This window comes from Halichoerus grypus, chromosome 5 (assembly GCF_964656455.1).
Source record: "Halichoerus grypus chromosome 5, mHalGry1.hap1.1, whole genome shotgun sequence".
NCBI classification, from domain to species: domain Eukaryota; kingdom Metazoa; phylum Chordata; class Mammalia; order Carnivora; family Phocidae; genus Halichoerus; species Halichoerus grypus.
This window is the reverse complement of record NC_135716.1, coordinates 53044775-53056894: the sequence shown is the minus strand read 5'-3', so window position 1 is coordinate 53056894 and position 12120 is coordinate 53044775. Positions and strand designations below refer to the sequence as shown.

Sequence of the window (12120 nt, the reverse complement as noted above, 5' to 3'; positions counted from 1 at the left end):
TCCCCTGGAATAGAGCCAACCACCATGAGTCCTTCACCCTGAAGAACTTGGTACTTCTCGAGTGGCCAAGGAGGCATTTGGCCCTCAACGACTCTCTTCTCTGCTGCCTAACCACCCACGCACAAGGCTAGGGTGAAGTCAACAAGCACCCCCCAAAACCTTGGGTGCAAAATTTAAGATGGCACCAAAAACTCGATATAAATAATTTTAATACTTCAATGCAATTTTTTTTAAAAAATCAAAGTTAATTCAAAGAATCTATAATGAACAAAATATCAAAATTTTAAATAGGTTCAGTATCAATGACTTTTCCTTCTGCCTCAGGCTCCAAAACGGCTTTGCACAGTACCATTCCCGATCTTGTCTCTGTTTAAAAGTTTAGTATTTTGTTTATCATGTTTTCATTTTGATTTTTCTGAAAATTGCATTAACATACTATTGGTCTTGACTGCAGAGCATCTGGGTGCCCCCTTAAATTTTACAGCTCAGGCAGGTGGCTGCTGGCCTCACTTGCCTTATCCTAGTCATAGTCCTGCCCATGCATCCCCCTGTCACAGAGGTCTGCGTTTTCACAGTCTCCTCTGGCAACAGATTTTTGGCGTAGGGAACCAGAGAAAGGGCTCTCCTTTTCCTGCTCTTTGCCTCTTTCTGCCACTGGGCGTTACAGCAATCGCAGACCCCCACCACCCCCACGTCCATTTCTGAGAAGCGCTAGTTCAGCCATAGCAGGGACATGGCATCCCGCCCAGATCAAAACGCCAGGCAGCGGAAGACAGACTTCACAGGCAGGTGGAAAGGCAGGAGGGAGAATAACCACGCTGTTCGACAAGCAGCCAGCGCCACGGCAAACCCAAAGGAAGTATATGAATCCATGACACAACCTGTATGCCCACTGTGTAAAAGGTACGAAGCCACCTGTTACGGGGTCTACCGCATATTAACCGCTAATGGCACCTAATAATTATAACAGCATGAGCGTAACAGTACCAAAACAGTGCCTACCTGAAAGGCGTTTACAGAACTGTTAAAGGAATAAAAGTAGTACAAATAAGACAATTCAAAAACAAACCGGAGTGGGAAACAGAATATGATTAAGGCTTCTAATGCACAGACAGTATGTGACGGGTACAATCGGTAGATGGAAAAGCTCAATGAGTAATTGCTTCTGTAGGCCCCCTCTAAAATATCTTCAGACTGCCCAAGTAAGACTTCTGTCTTAGAGACAGAACAGAAATCTGATTATGTCACTCTCCAGCTTACAATCCTTTAGTGGTGGGTTCCCTGTTGTTTTCCAGACAAAATTCAACCCCGTCGTTTAGCACACAGGCCTTACTGGGCCCTGGTTTCTGCCACTGGAAACCTCATACTCCAACCCCAGCCAAATTGAACTGTGGATAAGGTATGTACTGTCAGAAATCACTGAGAAGGGCCCATGTATGCTTGCAAATGCATCCCCTATGCCAGATCATGTGACGAGAGAGTATGAGACTGAGGATGGGAGAGGAGTATATGGTAGCAATCATATAAGACAATATAGGAAGAACCACAACAGAGTTAATTATAAATATTCTTTATTTTATTTTTAAGGTTTTGTTCAGACTTAAGTCTCCAACCAGAACAGGACTCAAAAAAAAAAAAAAAAAAAAAAAATCCAACAAAACTCTGGTGCTAAACCATGCCTTATAATACAAAGGCTCTTTCATGCTTTTTAATAAATGCTAGTTTGCGAATCTGCTTAAGCAGAAAAATGTAATATCTAATTACTAATAGCACTTTATTGCACAGCTGCCCAATTCCAGAAAGAATCTAGGGGGATTCTGATACTATTCAAGTATTTAGTTAGGCTACCAGGGCACATAAATTTCTCAGAAAAGGGGATCATGTAGTTGTCCACAGTTGGCTTCAGGACTTCCAAGATGACCTTGAGATTTTATATTCAGAATCATTAGTAACTTAGTAATTACAGGTTCTGTTTTTCCCATATTAGCCTGTAGGTGGCAGCAAATTATCAACGTTCAAATTTTAAGGTGTGGTTTGTTTAAGGGTAATCAAACGGAGGGTTGGGGGATGTAAAATGAAGAACACAAAGGAAGAACAGAAAGGCAGATACCAAAATCACTGGCAAAACATGACAGTCACGACTTAGGAAAATTATTAATAACCACAGCCACCACCACAGAGTGCATTCTATGTATATTCAAATCAGAACTAAGTGGTCCAAATACATGGTATCATTTACATCCACCACTTCTGTGATGCGGAGATCTACCAGTTCCGAGGAAACGAAGCTTACAGAGGTTAAGCAACTTGCCCATGGTAACACACCTGAATGCATAGTGGGGTTACAATTTTGAACCTAGACAGCTCGATCTGAAAGTATAGGCTTAAAATCATTATCTCCAAAGGACAAATGAAGACAAGAGTAGGGGGCTGAAGCTCAGACTTGTAAGAGATCTAGAAGCAATAGTAATTAAGACTCTGTACAAAGGAAAAGAACCTGGCAGAGTAGGTCAAAAGCAATCTCTTCACTTCCAAATGTATAGTTTCTCCAAACTTGGAGCCCTAGAAGTTTTTCTAGATATTATCCAATTTCCCCCTATGTTCAGGAAGAGTGTAATATTTATTGTAGAGGCAGAGTGTGGCTTTGGGGAGAAAAAAAATATTAACTTCTCATTCACAAGTTGGGAAGCAGGAGCATTTTAACATATAATTACTTAAACCATAAGTACGCCAAAAAAATTCTTATTCGATCATTAATTTTAATAGTTCTCCTCAGAATCTGATAGAAAACTGTTTTTAAAAGATGGCAAAGAGGAACAACATATGATTAATATTTATTGAGGTCTAATCGACCAACCAGGGAGATTCACATTATCTCATTCTGAAAAAAAACATCCTGATGAAAGGAGTACAATTTATCTCCACTAGGAAAGAGAGACCCTCTGAGGTTAGTAATCTGCCCAGAATCACAGGTGAGATTAAAATGCAGGTTTTTCGGACTCCAAACTCTTGCTCCTTCACAAATAGTTTTTCTTAGAGAAATTCCAGGGAGCAGGGAGGACGAAGGGCAAGCTGGAAGCAGAGGGCTGGGGAGGGACTTCCAACGTCCCCCGAGGGTGTAAGAACCCATGTGGATTCCTGGCTGAAAGTCACGGATGCGCCTGGGTGGCTCAGTCGTTAAGCGTCTGCCTTCAGCTCAGGTCATGATCCCAGGGTCCTGGGATCAAGCCCCACATTGGGCTCCCTGCTCCGTAGGAAGCCTGCTTCTCCCTCTACCAGTCCCCCTGCTTGTGTTCCCTCTCTTGCTATGTCTCTGTCAAATAAATAAAATCTTAAAAAAAAAAAAAAAAGAATTAAAAAAAAAAGTCACGGATACAACTGTAGAGCCCAAGTGACAGAAAACTGGGGATAATTTGTTCCTTCTGGTTGTTCCTATTTTAGCCACCTCCATAATTCCTGTAGTTGTGCAAAGAGTTTGCCTGTCTCCCCTCTCAAGAGTTACGTAGCAGAGAGAACCTGGAGCCCATTGACCGACAGGCAAATGGCTAGGTGCCCAGGTGAGAGTCCCACTGCCAGGGGAGTGACAGGGAAGATGAACAGAGACCGGGGGATCACGCCCCATCAATCCTAAGACACAATTTTTTCCTTTATATTTACAACTTTGAACTCGAGATGCACTGAACAGGCAATCGGTTAAGCAGTCCTTGTGGCATAGTTGTTTGTCACCTACTGTAAATGTGCTCCAAAATTTGCAAAATGGGTGTCAGGGACTGAGAACATCACAGACCTCTCTTTCAAGAAAGTCTGCATCACAACACTGTGTGGGAGGAAAATAAAGCAAGACATGGATTATTCCCAGTTGCAAAGCAATTCCAGTAAGTTAGGAAATGCACGGGAAGGTGTTTCAGGAAAACTGTAAGTTGGTTTACTCTAAACAATATGCACAGGAGTGTTATGATCAACATATACGTCTGAATAAACCAAAAAGAATGTTAATAAGCATAAAAAAATTTAAGTAAAATTAAAGCAATGTCTCTTAATCTTTTAACTTGCAGCAATTTCTCCCCTTAATGAACAAATACTATAACGGTACATCTTAAAATCCACAGTGTCTTGGAAGAGATGAAATATAATACTCTACACTTCTGAGAACTTATTAGTAATGTGAGGAAAACGAAATGCTTGGGTCTTTGGCTGCAGTGGAAATGTGTGTGATGAGCAAGCATGGTGGGGAAGAGCAAGGAAGAATGGAAAAAGATTTCAGTCTTGAATATGTCCCTAAGTCCAGACTATAAAGTCCTGAAGTCAACATCCTTGTCTTTTCATCTTGGTACTCATGGTGCCAAGAACAGAGTAAATGTTAATGCTCTTTTTGAACTGATTTACTGGTTAAAGATTTATTCAAATGAAGTTCCTCTTTACTTTCCCACGCATACCCCCCTATTCGACATATACTCCCAAAAATTTCAACCAGAAAAAGCAGCAAAAAAGCCTTTTTTAAATACAAATTTTGAACCTACAATTAAAATTAAGGCATGATTTTGACTTTGGTGAGTACCTTTCTGTTCAGGTGATATGGATGCAGTCCAGGCCACTGCACCCTGGAGCAGGCACCCAAACATTTCCCTTCGGTTCACCTTTGACCTTGTACCCAGTTAAGACCAACTGCTTCTCCTCAAGACTTTCTACAACTATCATTTAAAAACTTTTTAGCCATTTTCATATAATGATCTGAAAAAATTTTGCATCATGTTATTTAAATACTTTATTCAATAAGATGAGGACATTGGGGTCGGGGCTTTTTTTAAAGAGTAGATAAAGCATGAACTTTGAAATTAGATGGCTCTGTAGGTTGACTTGTGTCCCCCCAAAAGATACATTTCATTTCCTAACCCCCAGGACCTGCAAATGTGTTTTCACTTGGAAACAGGTTTTTGCAAATATAGCCAAGATGAAATCACAGTAATTTAAGGTGGGTCCTAATCCAATGTGTCCTTATAAGAAGAAGGAAATTTAGACACAGAAACCCAGAGAGAACAACACGGAAACATACAGGCACACAGAGGCCCGGGGACCACTCCCCGTGATAATGGAGGCCGACTGGAGGGACACAGCTGCAAGGCACAGAACGCCAGGATTGCCAGCAACCACCAGGAGCTAGGATGAGGCAAGGAAGGATTTCCCTACAGAAGGAGCACCGCTGACACCTTCATTTTGGACTTCCAGCCTCCAGAACAGAGACAGAACACGTATCTGTTGTTTTAAGTCACTCAATTTGGAGCACTTTGTCATGGCAGCCCTAGGAAACCAGCCTTCCCCCCCAAAAAAAAACATTACATATTTAAAAAACAACACGCACGCAATACCACCTGGCTCTCCAGGTTTTTGTAAGAACAGTGTAAAGAATTATGAACAGGGAGAGTGGGCAGATAGTAGATGTTCAGTAAGGATGTGCTATTGTCCCACTTTTCCATGTGCTACAAGTCGGCCCAGTTATTCCTGTCTCCTCTTCCATGAAGCATGGCTCACAGGTCCCCTCATTTCCCGTCTCTCTTTAACCCCGGTCACCTGGCATCCGCCTCTCCTCTGCATCTTCAACATGACAGCTGTCAATCATGACGTCATTTGACATCTCCAAGGCATCAGCACTGAACCCTGGTCTGGAATCTCCTCTCCTGTGATACCTCCCCAGATTTCTCTTACCCCTGAGATATGGCTTCATCTCACTCTCCCAGGCATCTACTTCATGCCTCCCCTCCAAACTCACCACTCCTGCCTTGATTCGGGCTCTTGCAATTTCTTGCTCAGATTCTTGCCCCTAAAGCTCCCTAATGGTGTCTGTCCCTCCAATCCATTCACTACCCTGCCACCAGAGTGAACTTCTAAGGTATGACTCTGACCACGGCACTCCCTTGCCTTAAATCCTTCTAGGGCTTCCCACTTCCCAGTAAAGCTCTTGCTCTTGACAATGTGGAGCCCACCTACTCCATCTCCCACTACTACCCTTACCGCCCAACACACTCACTACATCTTCCAACCTGCAGTTCCTACGAAGACATGCTTTTTTTTTAAAGTAAGGTATTAATTCAAAAAGGAAAATAAAGTGCCTCCCATACATTTTTTGCCCATTTTATTTTTTGTGTGGTTAAATACACAACATAAAAGTTGCCATCCTGACATTGGGGAGGGTATGTGCTATGGTGAGCGCTGTGAATTGTGTAAGACTGTTGAATCACAGACCTGTACCTCTGAAACAAATAATACATTATATGTTAAAAAAAAAAAAGAAGAAGAAGAAGAAGATATTAGGAAGGGAAAAATGAAGGGGGGGAAATTGGAGGGGGAGACGAACCATGAGAGACTATGGACTCGGGAGAAACAAACTGAGGGTTCCAGAGGGGAGGGGGTGGGGGGATGGGTTAGCCTGGTGATGGGTATTGAGGAGGGCACATTCTGCATGGAGCACTGGGTGTTATACACAAACAATGAATCATGGATTACTACATCAAAAACTAATGATATAATGTATGGGGATTAACATATTAAAATAAAATTTAAAAAATAAAAGTTGCCATCCTAACCCATTTTTAAGCATACAATTCAGTGGTATGAACGACATTCACAATGTTGTACAACAACCTCCACCATCTCTTTCCAAATCATGCTCTTTTTTTTTTTTTTTTAAGTGTCTTTGCACATGTTATTTTCTCTTCTGGAAACCCCCTGCTTATTTCCAAATCCCATTCATTTCAATAAATCAGTTTTAAGTGTCTCCTGCTCTTGGAGGCTTTCCCTGGACCCCGTGCCCAGGCCCTGCTCTGGGTGTAACACTCTGTAACATCTACTGTACTTAGTACACAGCCTGCGGGCACCTGGGTGGCTCAGTCGTTAAGCATCTGCCTTCAGCTCAGGTCATGATCCCAGGGTCCTGGGATCGAGCCCCGCATCGGGCTCCCTGCTCCACGGGAGGCCTGCTTCTCCCTCTCCCACTCCCCCTGCTTGTGTTCCCTCTCTCGCTGTGTCTCTCTCTGTCAAATAAATAAATAAAATCTTTAAAAAAAAAAGAACACAGCCTGCTGGGCTGGGCGACATCTGACCTTAGCACTGTGTTCCGATCCCGCAACTTTAGCCCAGCGAGGTATCTGGTACAGATGCTCATTAGCCCTCTCTGAATAAATCAATTACAGGAAGGTACACAGCTGAGTTAGAGAGATAAGAACTCGGTCTCCCTTCACTGTCTACCTTGTATCTCGAGCTTTTTATATCTCACTCTCACTTCACTGCTTTCACCTACACACGTTTTTCTATTTAAAACAGACAGAAAACTTAAAAAGAATTTTTTTAATAAAATAAAAAAATAGGGGCGCCTGGGTGGCTCAGTTGGTTAAGCGACTGCCTTCGGCTCAGGTCATGATCCTGGAGTCCCGGGATCGAGTCCCGCATCGGGCTCCCTGCTGTCAGCAGGGAGTCTGCTTCTCCCTCTGACCCTCCCCCCTCATGCTCTCTCTCTCTATCTCATTCTCTCTCTCAAATAAATAAATAAAATCTTTAAAAATAAAAAAATAAAAATAAAAAAATAAAACACATGAAATGACATTTTTCTAAAGAAATACAACTTCTGTCTCATACATAATCTACACAAAGATTGTTACATTTGGAGGTCATATACCTTCACGTTACAAAGTGTGTTCACAGCCAAAAGCACCATGCTTTTATAGGGGGGGTTATGGGGGGGGGCACTAGTGATATTACAGAGGGAAGAATATGATGTCAGCTGCTCCCAAGATATGCAGTTAGGAGGGAAGAAGTTGCAGAGGAGGAGTCTAAGACACCTGCTATTTAGTTAACACTGGGCTTAAATAGCAGAGAATTTGGTAGAGTGTAATTGAGCCCTACAAGCTTCTCTAGGAAATAAAACTGTATACACCTCTCTCACAGAATCTTTAAAGAGGCAACAATGGCTTTAGGACCAGGGTAGGAATAAGAAACTTCAGTCTCTAAGGACTGTTTTACTTAAGCACAAGCAAGAGGAAATGTGTGCCTTTTTAAACCTAGAGACACAAAAAGAGATACAACATATAGTTCGAAATGTCTTTAGTGGTACTGACCAAAAAGGTCAGAAGACAAAGATATTTTTCCTAGTATAAGTCTGTGGTTGGGGCTCCTACTCTCTGGATCTTCTCCGTTTCTGAATGTAATAAAATCCCAGCAGAGTCAGGGGAATATTTGGAGGTCCCCACAACAAAGTAAGATCCTAAACAAGCGAGACCCTTCTCTCTTTTAAGACATTCTAAAAACGGGCGCCTGGGTGGCTCAGTTCGTTAAGCGACTGCCTTCAGCTCAGGTCATGATCCTGGAGTCCCTGGATTGAGTACCGCATCGAGTCCTGCATCGAGTCCCACGGCTCCCTGCTCGGCAGGGAGTCTGCTTCTCCCTCTGACCCTCCCCCCTCTCATGTGCTCGCTCTCTCTCATTCTCTCTCAAATAAATAAATAAAATCTTTAAAAAAAAAAAAAAAAAAAGAGAAATTCTAAAAACAAAGGATCTACTTAACACAGGGCTTCTCAACCACAGCATGAGGGGCATTTTGAGCAGGTTAATTCTTTGTGGTGGGGGCTGTCCTGTACATCATCCCACGTGTCATGGGGGCATGCCCCCCTTCCTCCCCAAAGCCAACTGCAATTGTGACAACCAGAATCATCTCCGAATCAGCTTGGCTCTAGCCGCAGCCAGAATGCCTGCAGGGGGCAAAACTGCCCTAGGTTGAAAACCACTGACTTAAGGCAAGGGAGTATCTGACACCTGCTATTTGACACAGATTATCTTCAGAAGAAAGAGATGCAGTAGCACAGGCCATGAAAACTTTATATTTCTTAAGGATATAATTTTCCCATATTCACCCGTAGTGATAACAATACAACAGTAGGAGAGAAAAAAGGAGTCAAGTAATTGTCATCCATCAAGGCGGCAAGGAGCAAAAAGCTGAGGAAACTTGACCCACTCCATCTGGGGAAAGAACCAGAACCCAGGAGATTATGTGGGCAGCATCAGGGCCACTGAAGAGGAATGGAAGTAGGCTGAGGGGGGTAGGTGGGCAGCACTAGGGCCAAAAGGGAAAGAAAACTGGGACCCAGATGGGCCTAGAGCGCTCTGGAGGCTCACCTCTGAAAGCAGGGCCCTGAACAGAGGTCAACCTCCTACCCAAAAAGGTCACCCTCTCAAAACTTCATCAAAAAGAATGGAGGAGGAAGGAAAGATCACAAAGGCAGAACACATCAGTATTTTCAAATGTTTTACTCACCTCCTCCAGAAATTCCTAAACTGACCCTTAAATCTCTTCCATCTTAAAAAAAGGGGGGGGGAGGACCTTCAGTTGATAACTTCAGAACCATCTGTCCTCCCAACCCCAATCAAGTGTAAGAGAAACTAGGGCACTCCACAAAAGAGAGATCAAAGGTCAGCCATGGAGAAATTTGGGGATCCCCAGGGAGGAAGTCACTTCCATTCTTAAATTTCCTCTGCAGGAATAAGGAAGTTCCTCATAACTTGGATTCTGCTCTGATTTTTATTTTGTAAACCATACATTTGCTATTTAAGACCTTCACAATTAATTACGCATAACTTTCGAGAAGTAATAATGACTTCCCTAAAAAGAAATCAGAATGACAACAGAGTAGAAACCAAAAAGGGTAATAAAACAGAATGAAAAGCAGGACTCTGAGCTAAGAGAACTCCAGTTTGATTTTTTTCAGTGTTTTTAAAGTTTCAAATATGACAGCATAAAACTAAAATGTCAGATTTTTAAATGGCTCCTGTTCCTATTTCCTGAAGTCACCAGAAATAACCAAAGGTGTTTTATACAACAGGGCTGCATCTTTCCGTACATTAAAAAAAATGTTAAGAGGAAGAGTGGTTCTACATAAATAGGGCTTGGGAAATTATCTTTGTAGGTGCTCACGAAGGGAAGAGAAAGCACGACAAAGGACACTAGCTGAGAGACCTGTGCTGTGCTGACCGGCAAGGGCAAAGACGGAATGGACGTACACGTCCAAGAATCCACACACATATACTACCCCCCACGGTAAAGCCTGTGACGGAGGAAAGATTACACCTGGAATGATGAACCTGTTCTGTAATACCCATCACCAAAGAGGCCAAGAGAGTGTGATCAAAAAAAACAAAAAAAACGCTGGCTTGAGGACCGACGGATGGAGTGTGAGACCCAGAGGGGGCTAACTGAGCTTTGTGATGTGGGGGCTTCACCACACCTCTCTTGGCCTCAATGTTCACACCTGGAAAACGAACTAGAGTGTGAATTAGTCCTTGTCAGTTTCATTTCATTCACTCACTCACTCACTCCTTCATTCATCATGTATTTGTTGAGCCACAGATGTCAAGCACTATTTCAGGTGGTAGGGAAGAACCGTGATCAAAAAAGACTAACATCCCTAAGGGAACTTACATCCCAGATTCTGAAAATTTTAAGTCAGTTTTTCAAACCATGGGCTGTGAAACCCACTTAGCGGTACCAAATGAGCATTTTAAAAAGAACAAATGGAACAGTGTAAGATATCAGAGTACATCACAAAGAGGCAAGCAAGATAAGTTCTGTTTTCACAGAATTCTGCTTCAGTTATTGATATTTGTATTGATGAGGGTTTTGGGTGGGTCAAGACGTATAAGGTGCTCTGAATGTGGGTTGGTTGTATCAAAGAGTTTAAAAATCCCTAATAAAAGACCTCTCTTTGTTCCAGCCACTGGCCCTCATTCTCTCCTTCACTCAGACTGCTTCGTAGGAACATCCTGCCCACAGATTAAATCTCATTACTTTCTCATTTGCCCCATGATGGCCTGGATAAATATCAAAGAATATGTTTTTCAGATCAGTGTTCCCAACCCTTCTGAGTAGGATTCCTTTTAACATCAGTCCCTTTTGTGCAATACTTGTCAGCTGATTAAGAAAATGAACAGTGGGGTGGCTGGATAGCTCAGTCCGTTAGCAGTCGACTCTTGATTTCAGCTCAGATCGTGATCTCAGGGTTGTGAGATTGAGCCCTGCAAAGAGTTCTGCGCTTAGTGCAGAGTCTGCATGGAATTCTCCCTCCCTCTCCCTCTGCTCCCCCCAACCCCAGCTCGCTAGCTCTAAAATAAATCTTTTTTTAAAAAAAGAGGAAAAAAGAAAATGCATAGTGACCAAAAGCCACATGAACTTTTAAATGTATTTATAATGTATCTGTCCTAAGAGCTCCTATTTAGAAATACAAAGAGTACAAACGCACCCAAGACATAGTATTCCCTCCATCTACACCTCATGCTTGATGTTCAAACAGATTGGCAGGTTTCTTGTGCCAAGGGGTCCAGGGCACAGAGCCTGCTGATTACTGTTCTAGATCCTCTTTTATTTGGTTATTTTAGAATCACCATGTTCTTACTAAATGACTGCTTTGAGTGGTTTCTGTTTAATGCTCCCTCCCCCTCCTTTTTTCCAATTAAAGCAAACTGCTAAACTTGAGCACTAGTGGGTACATGAGTTTGTTTTTAGTATTTGTTGTTCACTTGCCTTTTTTTTTAATAATTTTGTTTTTAATATCATGAGCCCAGACTCCTACAGATTGCTACTAGGAATTGGAAAGACAATTGTTTGAAATTTGCCTGGAGACATCTTCAACTTTCCCAACTGTTTTATTTTTAACAGAAAACATCCAAAGGCAGCAATTATTGCAGCTGGGAAAAGTGAAAGGAGGTGAAAAGAGATACAAGGAGAATAGAAGAGATCTAGAACAAGCTAGGTAAATCCTTCCACGAATCTCAAACCCTCACACACTGATCACCAAGATCTACCTGAAGTGACAGAACTGCGGCCTCTGCTTCCATGGTCCCTTGTCACCTGGGTTTTACTCTGTCATCCAGCTCCAACTCCCTACTGTGTGTTGTTTTTTTTTTTAAAGATTGATTGATTGATTTCAGAGAGAGAGAGAAAGAGCGCGAGCACACACAAGCAGGGGGAGCGGCAGGCAGAGGGAGAAGCAGGCTCCCCCCTGAGCAAGGAGCCTGATGCCGGGCTCAATCCCAGACTCTGGGATCCTGACCTGAGCAGAAGGCAGCCCCTTAACCGACTGA

The 12120-nt window shown here is 42.6% G+C and overlaps 1 protein-coding gene across 3 annotated transcripts in view; it reads right to left on the bottom strand.

The window, feature by feature from the left end:
- The window catches only part of TPD52 (tumor protein D52), a 106675-nt gene that overhangs the window by 26087 nt on the left and 68468 nt on the right, over positions 1 to 12120 (bottom strand). The window lies entirely within an intron of this gene.